Source organism: Pseudorca crassidens, chromosome 9 (genome assembly GCF_039906515.1).
Source record: "Pseudorca crassidens isolate mPseCra1 chromosome 9, mPseCra1.hap1, whole genome shotgun sequence".
NCBI lineage: Eukaryota > Metazoa > Chordata > Mammalia > Artiodactyla > Delphinidae > Pseudorca > Pseudorca crassidens.
The window spans coordinates 42,122,876-42,137,456 of record NC_090304.1 but is presented as its reverse complement, the minus strand read 5'-3'; the positions used below and the strand labels follow the sequence as shown (position 1 = coordinate 42,137,456).

Below are 14,581 nucleotides of genomic sequence, written 5' to 3'. Positions count from 1 at the left end.
TTCAGAATCTCTGAGAGTGAATCCCAGAAACCCACAGCATTAACATGTTACACTCACTGAAGTTTGAGAAGCCCACCTAGACCTTGGCTCCTGGTGGATAGAAATTGTACCTTGTTCACTACTGTGCCTCCACCTCCACCCAGAACTGACCCGTGCCTCATAGGTGCTCCCCAAATGTCTATTTATCAGTTCGTCCTTTCATTTCTGATGTTAGCCTGCGAAGTGTTTCTCTGGGATGAGACACCAACACATGTTCTAGTCACTGAGGCATTTATTTAAACTAGTTTTTCCCCCCGGTGGTAATGATTAGGGCTGAGAACGCTTTGAAACTTTACAAATTTCACAAGGAAAGGAACAAATTAAGTTTGTGCAGGCAAGAGGCTTCGATTAGATGGAAACAGCACTTTAAAAACAATCACCCGGCCTCTAAGGAAGGTATACTTGCACCTCTAAAATTAATGCCATCTGGTTATCCACGGCGACACAAACAGACCTCCCAAGGAACACCAGGCACTGGGGTGAGGACAAGTAATCTAATTCTCCACGACACTTCCATCTCCATTTTAATACGGAAAATCTCGATGAAATGGATTCTGAAAGAACAGATTTTCGTTATTGAAAAGCCATGTCAGAGTAAATTAGCATGAAGAAGAAGGAGGAAAACACTAGATTGGATTATTCAGAACAATTTGATCATCCACCTGTTGGCCAAGTTGTTTCTTATGCATTTAGTAGCCGTTAGCAACACTAAGTATTGTTCTTTCTGCCAGTGAAAAAGTTGATTTATCAATCCTGTCTGGGTAGTTAATTTGAACGCTTTGCCTGCTATTTCCATGTCATTTGTTTATTTTGCATTTTGGGTCAATCGTGATTGTAGCAGAGCAGCGGTTGAAAGAGGGCTCTAATATTTGTAGGTTCAGCTCAGTCTCAGAGCCATCACACCTGAGCCTACACCAAGCAGGAATCTACCTGGAGTATACTGTCAAAGGAGAGGGAAGGGCGAAATGGATCTAGATTGGCATATTCGGGGGTGGTGGGCAAGACCTGCTCCTTTTGTGGGTGAGCCAGGGGGTTGGCCCCAGAGACCTGAACTGCTGGGGTCTCGGGGGGACAGTGAGGGGCGATGGAGATTGCTCACAAGCTGATGTCAGGGCAGCTGGGTCTCTTAGATAAGGATGGGGCTCCAAAGCCTTCCCTCCAAGGTGGCATGGGCAAGTCTCCCCTCCTTTTCTCCCCCTCCCCACTAACTTCCATGCTGCCCTCGGGCTGCCCTCGTCAGATTCAGATTCCTCTCCTCTTTCTCTAATGCTTACCGTATTCCAAGCTCAGCGTTAGTCTCCTTTATCGTCATTACTATTCATGTGGAATCGGGTGTTAGAAAATACACACGTAAAACAGGAAAAGCAGCCAAGCATTTGCTTTATGATTTTCAGTCTTGCCTGAATTCCTGGCTAGAGGGCAGAGGTCGTGTCTTGTTCATCCAGCCACTGAGTGCTTCGCACTTGGCAGGCACGTGATCAATGGGCAATGAGCGGATAAACTGGTGGGCAGTAACCCTGTGGCATTGGTCTTATTGTTCCCATTTTATAGATGAGGAGACTGAAACTCAGAGTTTAGATGATGTGCCTGTGGACCTCACAGCTAAGGTGTGGACTGCAGAGCCGAGCTCAGTGTCGTCTTTCGGCAGAGTACCATGATGGGTGGGTTGAGGACTAAACCTTCGTGCCCTCTTCTATACTACACATCTACGGATCCCATTCCTCTCTACCAGGGGCACTGCTCCGGGAAATACCTGGTGTCCTCTGTCCTTCACCAAAGAAACTCAATCTAGCCACATCCCTTCCTGACTGGTGGCTTTTCTCAAGTGGCAGAGCTGACTCTCCTCATTGCCTGGTAACTCTTCTCTTCTGATGGTCTTTCTGGTCTGAAGGCTTTGCTGGGCTCTGGTTGAACATGGCTCACTTTGTATTACTGCCTTGGGCCACACACCACCACCACCACGCCCCCCCCCCCGCCCCAGCACTCCCCCCTGCAGCTGCTTCCCCCGGAAGATCTGCAGCTCCAAGCATTGGGCCCCCAGCACCTGCGGTGTGCCACTGGGGCTTCTGCCCTGGTCTCTGAAGGAGCAGAGTCTCTGCCACGGATTTCCTGTCTGCCCAAGACTGTGTTCAGAGAACCACGATGGGTTTATAAAGTGAGAGGTGGGAGTACGATGGAACAAAGTGCTGGAGAAGTCACTAGGACCATATCATGAAGAATTTTATGTATCATGTTATGTTATTCTACTGTCTCTGAAGGCAACTAATTCATTGGGTATCACCCCCAAATTCCCTAACTCAACATCTATGGAATGGGGTAAAACGTCTTCTCCAAACGGAATCACTCTCTATGACAACTAATCAATCACAGGAACTTCTCCTCCCCAGAGCCTAGACAGAGGACTGAAATTCTTTTCTATGGAGTCTCCCAGGCAGCCACTACTGATGCACTGGCTTGGCACATGAGATAAAATCTATCCGCCATCCTGATTCTAGGCTTGCCTGCCATTTCCATAAATAGAGAGAGATCCTGTCATCCAGGTAGCCCCAATCAATCCTCCCGCCCCCGCCCCCTCCTTGCTCCAGGGATCTATATACAAATAACCTTCCAAGGTTAGTCATGCACTCACCCTCTCCCATTGCCAAATCCCCAGAGGACAAATCCTCACCCACTCTAAGACCAATAGCATCTGTGGCTTTCTCAGAGGTTCTGTGCTATGGTAAACCTCTGGCTTGGAATCAGGCTTTCCCGCTAAGCTCTCTTGGACTTTCCCTAATCAGGGGTCGAATTTTCCTCCCTCCATCAATATCAAATGGTAGAGCCCATTTTCCAAAGTGGGATAAAGGCAGCATGAAGTCAGTGGGCATGATGTAGCCATTGACCAGCACAGCGCTTCATTAAATGAGAGCTTACGATTCTGCCCAACAGTTCCGTCTGGGCTCCCCGGTAGTTCCGATTTCCTTTGTTAGGAGAGAGGAGTGAGGGCTCAGGGTTTGGAGCTTCTCCCAGGGTGAGCAGCTGGAGCTTTGACAGCTCCAAAAGTTGATGCGGGGACCCATCGCTGCCTCTTGTTGAGGCCCGGGCTGCAGGACTAGGATTCTGTTAACAAATCACAGCAAATGCAGACGGTTGTCATCCATGAACAGAAGGCCGATGTGTGAGGAATTGTAAAGTGGAGTTTGTTCAGCCCCAATTAAATCCTTTTACAAATTCCATCCGACTCTTCCACAGGAGAAAGCTCATTAAAATTTTTCACACCAAGCCAGCCTAGGTGGCAGTGCTGGGCTGCGCTGGTGGGGCTCCGCGCTCTCGAGGAAGGCTGTCAGAGCAGAGTTCTGTGGTTTCTTAGAAACGGCCAAAGGATTTATGTGGGATAACTAAGTACCAGAAAGACCAGGTTATTTCTAAGCAGGTATCAGAAAATAAAACGACGGGCATGAAATGGGAAATAGAATCTTTGAAGAGAAGCATTCGTGCAACCCAGGGTCTCGCAAATCAAGAGAAAAGATTTTCATTGTCTTGGCTTCTTTAGAGAAGGCCAATTCTCTCCAGTCAGGGATGCCCAGCAAGCATTATGGGCTTTATAATGGCTCGTGATTGAAGCAATTTTAAAAAGAACATCACAGATAAAGCCTCCTGGGTTGTCTTTGAGCTACTGAATGGGTCACCTAAGGATTACTATGTTATTCACTCAACACCTGGCCAGGAACTGGGAATCATTTAATTATCCTAATGTTAGGATGTCCTCTCCTCCAGTCACCTTTTCCCCTCCTAGGTACCCGGGAAGTGCCACGTAGGGGGCACAGAACCAAATTCTCACTCTTTGCTCCTGACTTGGAGTCAGCCTCAAATGCATCCCCACTGCCGTCTTGTTTTTCCCCCCTTGTGAGCAGGGCTGTCCGGCAAGGCCCCTTCGCACCCTCACTGAGGCCTAGGGCAGCTTTAATCCAAGCAGCCAGCTCCTGCCTCTCCTCCTCGGGCCTTGCTGGACCCCGGTCAGCCCTCCCGAGCCAAAGGGACCTCCCATGCACAAGGCCTCCCCAGACTCGGTCTGGCAATTAGCAATGCATCATAAAGGGGGAGGAGGAGGGAGAGTGGAAAGGGGCGGAAATACCGTTACCACGACCTCACCCTGAACCTGAGGTTTGCCTAGGACAGAACTCCAGGGGTCACAGAGGAACAGTACAGCACAGGGGGCTGCTGAGGAGCCGAGGGTGGAAGAAGGGTGACCACCGGCTCTCTCCCTCCCTCCCTTCCTTTCTCCTTTCCTTCCTTCTGCTTACTTTTCAAAAGTCTAATTAGGTGAGAGCAAAATACATGAAAGAGACAAGGCTTCCACACCCCACTTCAGAAACCTACCTTGCTCTGCTTAGTCATTCAGTTCCTGTAGATTTACTATTGGCAAAACAACACATTACTTACGAAGAAAGGAAATAGAAAAACTGTCTTTTCTGCAACGTTTCCTTTTGGAACCAGCGAGGCCCTGTGTAGAATTCTGGCAGAGTTAACCAAGAACAGAGCGTTGCCGCCTTTCATCCTCATGCAGATTTAAAGAACAAGGGAGTGAAAAGTGCATCTATTAGACGAAAGCTGAACACCCGTCTTCTCTACTTTTTTTTGTGTGTGTGCTCAAACAGGAGATCTGGGGTTCTCTCTGCTGGCAGATTTCCCAGAGAACTTCCAGCCCAGGTACTTGGATACAGAGAGTCTCAACAGGACTGAGCCAGCAGTCGACTGAGTCTGAGGGCAAAGCCTCAGACGGTTGGAAGTCAAGAACTGGCCCAGCTGATGCAGGCAGGGCCAAGGCTTGCCAGGCCAATGTCAGAAACAAACTATCCAAGCAAAGAATGAAAGTCAGGGAGCTGTTGGAAAGGGGGTGGGCAGTGTTGGGCATTGGTAGGCCTATAGAGCAAGATGATAAATATAGTTCAATGCCCATGAAGGTCCAGCTGGTGAATGAAATGAGGGCAGAGGGAAGGGTGTAAGGCAATAGGGACTGGTGAGGACTGCGTCAAACTGGAAGCTAAGTGCCTCTGCCTGAGGGACACTGACTCTCCTCAGATCCAGTAGATTGTGACCATGAAGGAATGCTGGTCCAGTATCACCAGATCTTCCCATTTTTAAAGAAAAGCATGGAATCTTGATTTTAAATTCCCAGGTTTAAAATACTGGGCAAGTCAACAAAATACAGATGGGTTTGGATGACATGACACAAGTCTATGACCTGTAAAAAAACTTTAAATGTCAAGGCAAAATGAGAGAAGCAGGCACAAAGCTGAAGGCGGCACAGAGGGAAGTAGTTAAGGCTCCAGGAAGAAGTGAGGTTAGGGGGAGGGAAAGGGCCAGCTTTAGGGGAGGCACACAGAGCATGGCCACCATGTCTTTCAACACAACCTTTCTGTACTAACCTGGGAGCTTCCTGCTGCAGCCCCCTCTCTGCTACTAAAGGACAAAGGAGCAGCCTGATACCAGAGTGATCAGAGTACGAGAGCCTGATACAGAGTTACAACAGTCTAAAACCCCTATGAGATCTGGATCCCCAGACTCTCTTGTATCATCTCTTCCTGCTTGCCTTCCTTTCCCCTGCTCCAGTCACATCGGCCCCTTTGTGTTTCCTTGCACATACCAGGCACACTTCTCCTGTAAGGCCTCTGCACTGGCTGTTCCTTCTGCTTAGAACACTCTTCCCCCAGATATCCACATGGCCAATTCCCTACCTCCTTCGCGTCTCCACTCCATGTCATCTTTTGACCTCTCTGTTTAAAATTTCAACCTGCAACTGCACCTGGTTGGCTTTCCCAGTGCCTATTTTCTTTTTCCAAATCACTTGTCACCTTCAAAATACTATGCAATTTACCTATTTATTATTTGTTGTCTGTCTCATGAAACTAGAAGGAAAGCTCTTCCAAGGTGAAGATTCTTGTTTGTTTTGTTCATTGATGTATTGCCGGGACAATGTTTTTCACATATGGGGTGTTCAGAAAATACTTACTGAAAGAAAGTATGAACTCCTATTTCTTCCTTCTGTCCTGTGGCTCTAGAGCTGTGATTTTGACGAGGTTTTCTTTTTCTTCTGTATTTCATTCCTCCTCTGTCTTTCCCAGAACTCAGTCCAAGCCAGCAAATGTTAATTGAACCGTCATGCTGTGTCAAGTCTCAGAGGAGATGTGAAGGCCCCAGGGCAAGGGAGGAGCAGTCTCTACCCTGGAGGAACTTATAATCTAAGGGGAGGTGCAGACACAACAACTAATAACCATAGTGCACAGGGGTGTACATAGGTGCTGTGGGGAAACAGAGGAGGGCCACTTGTGTGGGGCCTTAAAAGATGTGCATTTTATCAAAAGAAAAGGATACCATGGGGACTTCCCTGGTGGTCCAATGGTTAAGACTACACGCTTCCAGTGCAGGGGCCGTGGGTTTGATCACTGGTCGGGGAACTAAGATCCCACATGCTGTGCGGCGGGGCCAAAGAAAAAAAGAAAAAAGAAAAGAGTGCCATAGACATCTAGGGGATGGGGGTAGAGACAGGGTAGAAGTAAATCAGAAGGAATAATGCTGTGAACTTAATTTTGTGGAGTATTTAAAATTACTTATAGGACGTTGTCTTATGCCCTTGTGGAAATACGTCCATTGTTATTTTGATGCTTTCCATGACTTTGTAATCAAAGTTTGCAAATTAAATATTTCCAGGACTGTTCTTTGTTCTTTCTCCTCTTCTTCTGACTGGAGAACTGTTCTGGCGTGTGGAGCTCTGACCCCAGGCTGGTAGTAAGTTTCTTGGACTTAAACTGCAAGGCATGTTCTTTATCTCATATTCTGATTGTAAACACAATTTTCCACTTAGAAACAGAAGTTTTATTGAAACAGGGAAACAAGTGATGTGAACAAAGCACAATTTCTATATGTTACTTGTATTGTGTCAGCTCTTCTAAAACAAAATAAACTCTTAGATACACGACCCTCAGTACTTCCTCCTTTTGCCACAGTTATCAGGCATTCTGACTTCTGCATTGAAACCCTGAAGGTTTTGTTTTTGTTTTTGTTTTTCCTGAAACTGATTTAATTATTCAGCAGGCACTCTCAGACCTATTCAATGGAAAGTTGTGAGTTTGCCTTTCTACAGTTTCCTGGGTGGTTTTTCCTACATGACAGGAATGAAAAATTAAACTGTCATGTCAAATTGGAATGCTTCTGGAAGTAGGAGGAACCCTCTGACTTTTGAATCTCTCAGACTCCCTGAATAAAAGGAAGTGGTTATTCCCTTGTCTCCTGAAGCAGAGTGAAGCATGTTCCCTCACAAGAGGTATTTTAAGTGTTCTAAATGTGACTTGAACCGATGTAAGAATCGTACTTCTCGGGAACAACTTGAGCTCCTACATTGGCACCTTTAAAAAAGTTTCTTTTTATAAATTCAGACTTATGTTGAGTATAGCCCTTTAACGAAAAAACCTTAAGTATAGGTTTGGAAATAAATTAGTTTTATTTCAGTCACAATAAGCAAATATTTGCTGAGTGCCTCATTATACAGACATTCTACCAGGTGCTGGAGATACAGAATGAATAAGATACAGCCCTTTTTTAAAAAGGTGTTCAGTTCATAAGTCAGGTAGCTACAGATTCACATACAATGTACATTTCTATATATATTCTCTCTATATATAATAAAACAGTTGCATTATAAATATAAAGAAAATCATGTGTATATATAGACGAAGGTACAAGCCTTAAAAACAAAGTCTAATTTAAAAAATTAAGAGAGGAAACTCATATATACAGAGAACTTCTGAGAAAACATATCTGAAGCAAACCGTATTTTTGTTTCTTTGTGGGTAAATATGAAGAATTTTTAACCCTAGATTCTACAGAGAGACATTTGAAAGCAGGACATAGAAAGTATTAAATATAAACAGAAAGGGCTTCTAAGTGATGGAGGGAAACCTCTCTTAGTCATAATTAACACAGAAATTATTATTCTTCCTCCTCAATCCAATACTGAAGCCAATAGCTATAGTACTACAGAGGGAAACGACACCTATAGTAGGAGATTTTATGCAGGCTAGTCACATGGTAAATACAGATGAGTGAAATAGCCAAGAGATACCTCAAAAGCTAGAATTAAAATGCAATAGTGGCAACTTGAATCCTTGAAGACTGAGATTTGTGCAATTGCAGAGAGAGAAAGGGAGAAGTAGACTGATTTTGGTACAAGGGTGTGGCTGGGGTCACGTGAATGGGTGTAGATCAGCATGGGGACAGTGCATATGACAAAGAACGGAGATCTGGACCTAAATCAGATAATATCAGAATTCCTATATTTTAACACATCTTCAATTATAACCTACCATTAATTTAGAAACAGCTCAGGAGAAACAAACACTACTTTAAGGAATGCAATTCAAAAAATTTCTGCTCAGCTTTATCTGTATAATTACACGGTACTTTCTTTTCTAAAGAAAGACAATCAAATCTTAAGTCTAAGATTTTTCCAAACACTGAATTCAAATATTTTTCTGAATTATTTTTGGCCAATAGTGATGCTTACCATCACACGATTTATTGATTTTTCACAAAAAACACTTTTGACTTCTTTGGCATCTTTATTATCTTTAGGATTGGCAATATAATTTTGAGTCGTATAAAAGAAAACCTTGTCTGCATTTCCTATTTGGCTACTGTAGTCTACCCCCCAGCCCCAATCAACATTGAATTATTAGAAATTAAACTGGTATTGTTGAGTAGAGAGACTTAAGCCAGGTACAGCAAAGGGATTTTTCCTGGTACCCAAGATGTACAGCTTAAATAAACACCCTCATAGCTGGGCAGTAACTGAAAAACCCTTTTCTGGGTGTGTATGTGATATGCCATCAAGAAATGTTTCAATGGACGCACTCAATGGACGCGCTGTTTTCTTCATTCCTCCTGAGCGTTACCAGCTTGTTCTCCTGAGGGCATGGGTGGACAGTGGGCACCCTCTTTCCTCCACATGGCTGCTTCCACATCCTGCTGCCTCACTCTTGCCTTCCTTGATGATGCTCTATTCGGTTTTACAACGTATCTGTCTGGCAGTTTCTTCCAAGTCATCTTTGTTTATTTCCCCCAGCCCCTTAAGTTTTTGGGTGCTCGTGATTCTTTCCTGGACTCCCTTTCCTTCTTACTTTATACTCTTTTTCTGGTTTAATCTAATTCACCCCCACCCCACAGATTCAATCTTCATCTATAACCTGAAGACTCTTGAATCCATGTTTCTGGTTCAGACTTCTTTCTCAAGTTCCAGACTCTTAAATCAAACTACGTCTCAGAAACCTCCTCTTGAGTGTGTCATAGGCACTTGAAACTTAAGATGTAAAAACTAAACTTATTAATCTCAGCCACCACCCAAACCGTTACTCTCCCAATAGTTTCTCCCTCTGTTGAATGGCGCTGTCCAGTTGTCTAAGCTAGAAACCTGAGAGTCACCCTGACTCCTCACTTCCCCTTGACTCCCAGCCATCTTCCAAATTCTATTGCTTTGACTTAAAATTTTCTCATACTTCCGTTCCCTTAGTTCAGGTCCTCATCAGCCTTTATCTGACTAGTACTAACTGACTAACAAGTATCCTTGCCTCCAGTCTTCCCGGTTAAATCCTTTTTCTGCACAGTTACCAAGAGTGATCTTTCTTAAAACCAGAGCACACGTTTGTTGTTCTTACCTGCTCAACATCCATTCACCATTATTCTGGTGACAGTACCCTGATGTGGAGGAACCACCTTCCCCCTTCCCCCTCTAGGGAGTTTGAATGGGGCACTGATCCTGGTTCAGGGGGTGGAGTTTGAGATCATCCTGGCCAATCAGCACACTGAGCCCTCGGCACAGTGATTGGTTCAGAGAGAGCTTGTGACCAAATTGGTTCAATCAGAATGAGTCCTGTGACTTGAGGGAGAACTGCCAGGAAGAAAAGCTCTCTTACTACTGGATTTAACTCTGGGTAGACATAGGCATAGGACCGCCATCCCACAGAGCTAGAAAATGAAACCAACATTTAGGAAAGCAGAACCAAAAGATGGAGTAGAACCATACTAATAACATAATTTAAGCCCTACGTCAAGATTTGACTGAAGCCAACTTTACCCTTCACGTTTAAGTTATGTGACCGAAAGATTCATGTTTTTGCTTATGCTCCTTTGGGTTGAGGTTTTTATTTGTTTCTTTTCATCATTTACTACTAATAATCCAGACTCTTATCATTCCTCTACTTCATGGTTTCCCAGTATTCTTCAGGATGAAGTTCAAAGTCCCTAGACTGTCATAAAAATCTTTATGATCTAGTACCTGCTTACCTTTTAAGCTTCATCTTCGGCCACTCCCCACATCTCCCGTTAAGCTCCCATCACACATAGCTTCCTATAGGTCTCCGAGTTTGTCATCCTTCCATTCACCATCATGCTTTGCACTCACAATTTCCTCTCTCTAGAAGAATCTCTAGTCTGCCTCACAATGCTTCCTCTTACTCTCTTCAAAATTGAAATCAGCCATATTCTCTTCTAAGAAATTTTCTCTGATTCCCTTTCCTTAGTCCACATTAGGAAACCTCCTCAAGCCCCCTTTACATCATGTGTAAATCTCAATATTAGCATTTATCCTATTGGGTTACAATTTTCTATGTTGCTCTTTGTCTCTTCCCCATACAATAAACTCCTTGAAGGCAAGATCCATGAGTCTTTGTGTCCTTCAAGGCCTAGTATTACACTCATCACAGACTAAGATCATGAATAATGCTTGAATCAATAAATGCCTTTCAATGTTATTTACATTTATAGGCAATAAATTATAAGCTCTTTGAAGGAGGGAAAATATTTTCCTCTTATTTATATCACTCACAGCATGCACTGTACTTCATATATAGTATGCATTTGGTAAATATTTGTCTAAAAGTTGGATGGAGGAAACATATGCCATCAAACTATGCCACCTTCTACCTCTCCTTCTTGTTGTCATTCATTGATCCCCCTGTCTAACCATCATTCACTGTAGGCTTCAGCTTTTCACAGCACTCCTGACATTAACAATCATTTTGTTAGTGTCAGCATCTATGGAGAAGACACAGCCAACAGCTGGCCCCAGACATTCAGCTCCTCATTCTCATGATGAATTCTCCACCCCACTTCAGCTACCAACTCCTATGCAATACCCTACTCTAGGTCTTATCATCACCAGTAGCTACACCTCCTCTCAAAATCTCAATTCCATGTCTCCCATAACCTTCTGTCAACCTTGTAGAACCACACTGTAATAATTCTTCATCTTCATTTAGAACTTCAGTCTATAGACACTATCATTTTGTACTCTTTATTATGCCCTTGTGTCCTTATCTTAACCCTACCCACCTTAGAGTCCATCATTATCATCAGTCCCTTTGAGTTTAGATTATGTCTCAGGCAAGTGCTAGGTGCTGGGGATAAAGCAGGGAAGAACAGGCAGGTTCTGCACTCCCAGAATTTACAGTCTGGTGGGGAAATAGATATTAAATACATGAAGAAACATACAGATGTATGATTAAGCAGTTTGAGAAGTGCTTGGAAAGGAAAGTACAGGAGGTAATGAGTTTGCATAATAGGATCGTCTAATCCAGTCTCTGGAGACAGGGAAGGCTTTCCTGAAGAATATTAAAAAGAATTTCTTCTCCCTCTTGCGAGAGCACCAGAATCACTAACTAACTGCTGAACAGTCATCGACAGGAAGACACGGGAACTTACGATAAAAGATACCCCACATCCAAAGACAAAGGAGAAGCCACAATGAGATGGTAGGAGGGGCACAATCACAATAAAATCAAATCCCGTAGCCACTGGGTGGGTGACTCACAAACTGGAGAAAAATTATACCACAGAAATCCACCAACTGAGCCCCATCTCAGGCTTCTCAACCTGGGGGTCTGGCAACAGGAGGAGGAATCCCCAGAGAATCAGACTTTGAAGGCCAGCAGGATTTGATTGCAGGACTTTGATAGGACTGGGGGAAACAGACACTCCACTCTTGGATGGCACACACAAAGTAGTGTGCATACCAGGACCCAGGGTGAAGGAGCAGTGACCCCAGAGGAGACTGAAGCAGACCTACGTGCTAGTGTTGGAGGGTCTCCTGCAGAGGTGGGGGGTGGCTGTGGCTCATCGTGAGGACAAGGACACTGGCAGCAGAAGTTCTGGGAAGTACTCATTGGCTCTCCTGGAGTCTGCCATTAACCCCACCAAAGAGCCTGTAGGCTCCAGTGCTGGGTTGCCTCAGGCCAAACAACCAACAGGGAGGGAACTCAGCCCCACCCATCAGCAGACAAGCGGATTAAAGTTTTGCTGAGCTCTGCCCCCCAGAACAACACCCAGCTCTACCCACCACCAGTCCCTCCCATCAGGAAGCTTGCACAAGCCTCTTAGATAGCTTCATTCACTAGAGGGCAGACAGCAGAAGGAAGAAGAACTACAATCCTGCAGCCTGCAGAATGAAAACCACAATCACAGAAAGATAGACAAATGAAAAGGCAGAGGACTATGTCCCAGATGAAGGAACAAGATAGAACCCCAGAAAAACCAACTAAATGAAGTGGAGATAGGCAACCTTCCAGAAAATGAATTTAGAATAGTGATAGTGAAGATGATCCAGGACCTCAGATAAAGAATGAGGCAAGGATTGAGAAGATGCAAGAAATGTTTAACAAAGACCTAGAAGAATTAAATAACAAACAAACAGAGATGAACAATACAATAACTGAAATGAAAAATACACTAGAAGGAATCAATGGCAGAATAACTGAGGCAGAAGAATGGACAAGTGACCTGGAAGACAGAATGGTGGAAATCACTGCCATGGAACACAATAAAGAAAAAAGAATGAAAAGAAATGAAGACAGCCTAAGAGACCTCTGGGACAACATTAAACACACCAACATTTGCATTATAGGTGTCCCGGAAGGAGAAGAGAGAGAGAAAGGACCCAAGAAAATATTTGAAGAGATTATAGTCGAAAACTTCCCTAACATGGGAAAGGAAATAGCCATCCAAGTCAAGGAAGCACAGAGAGTCCCAGGCAGGATAAACCCAAGGAGAAATATGCTGAGACACATAGTAATCAAACTGACAAAAATTAAAGACAAAGAAAAATTATTAAAACCAACAAGGGAAAAATAACATACAAGGGAACTCCCATAAGGTGAACAGCTGATTTCTCAGCAGAAACTGCAAGCCAGGGAGTGGCACGATATATTTAAAGTGAGGAAAGGGAAGAACCTACAATCAAGAATCCTCTACCCAGCAAGGATCTCATTCAGATTTGACAGAGAAATCAAAAGCTTTACAGAAAAGCAAAAGCTAAGAGAATTCAGCACCACCAAACTAGCTCTACAACAAATGCTAAAGGAACTTCTCTAAGTGAGAGACACAAGAGAAGAAAAGGACCTACAAAAACAAACCCAAAACAATAAAGAAAATGATAATAGGAACATACATATCAATAAGTACCTTAAATGTAAATGGATTAAAAGCTCCAACCAAAAGAGACAGACTGGCTGAATGGATAGAAAAACAAGACCCGTATATATGCTATCTACAAGAGACCCACTTCAGACCTAGGGACACGTACAGACTGAAAGTGAGGGCATGGAAAAAGATATTCCATGCAAATGGAAATCAAAAGAAAGCTGGAGAAGTAATACTCATATCAGATAAAATAGACTTTAAAATAAAGAATGTTGTAAGAGACAAGGAAGGGCATTACATAATGATCAAGGGATCAATCCAAGAAGAAGATATAACAATTATAAATATATATGCACCCAACATAGGAGCACCTCAACACATAAGGCAAATGCTAACAGCTATAAAAGAGGAAATTGACAGTAACACAATAATAGTGGGGGACTTTAACACCTCACTTACACTGATGGGCATCATCCAGACAGAAAATTAATAAGGAAACAGAAGCTTTAAATGACACAATAGACCAGATAGATTTAATTGATATTTACAGGACATTCCATCCGAAAACAGCAGATTATGCTTTGTTCTCATGTGCACATGGAACATTCTCCAGGATAGATCACATCTTGGGTCACAAATCAAGCCTTGATAAATCGTATCAAGCATCTTTTCCGACCACAACACTATAAGATTAGAAATAAATTACAGGAAAAGAAACCGTAAAAAACACAAACACATGGAGCTAAACAATACAGTACTAAATAACCAAGAGGTCACTGAAGAAATCAAAGAGGAAATAAAAAAATACCTAGAGACAAATGACAACGAAAACACAATGATCCAAAACCAATGGGATGCAGCAAAAGCAGTTCTAAGGGGGAAGTTTATAGCAATACAATTCTACCTTAAGAAACAAGAAAAATCTCAATCTAACCTTACACCTAAAGGAACTAGAGAAAGAAGAACAAACAAAACCCAAAGTTAGTAGAAGGGAAGAAATCATAAAGATCAGAGCAGAAATAAATGAAATAGAAACAAAGAAAACTATAGCAAAGAGCAATAAAAGTAAAAGCTGGTTCTTTGAGAAGGTAAACAA

General features: G+C 43.4%; 1 long non-coding RNA gene across 2 annotated transcripts; it reads right to left on the bottom strand.

The window, feature by feature from the left end:
- Positions 1 to 253: 253 nt before the first annotated feature.
- LOC137231280 (uncharacterized) lies at positions 254 to 12,595 on the bottom strand. Of its 2 annotated transcripts, XR_010946439.1 has the most exons (4): positions 12,137 to 12,595; positions 2,953 to 3,138; positions 1,793 to 1,943; positions 254 to 593 (listed from the first exon to the last, which is right to left on the bottom strand). It is a non-coding gene; the product is annotated as an uncharacterized lncRNA (long non-coding RNA). The 2 variants fall into 2 exon arrangements; XR_010946440.1 differs by lacking the exons at positions 1,793 to 1,943; positions 2,953 to 3,138.
- Between the last annotated feature and the right edge of the window lie 1,986 nt (positions 12,596 to 14,581).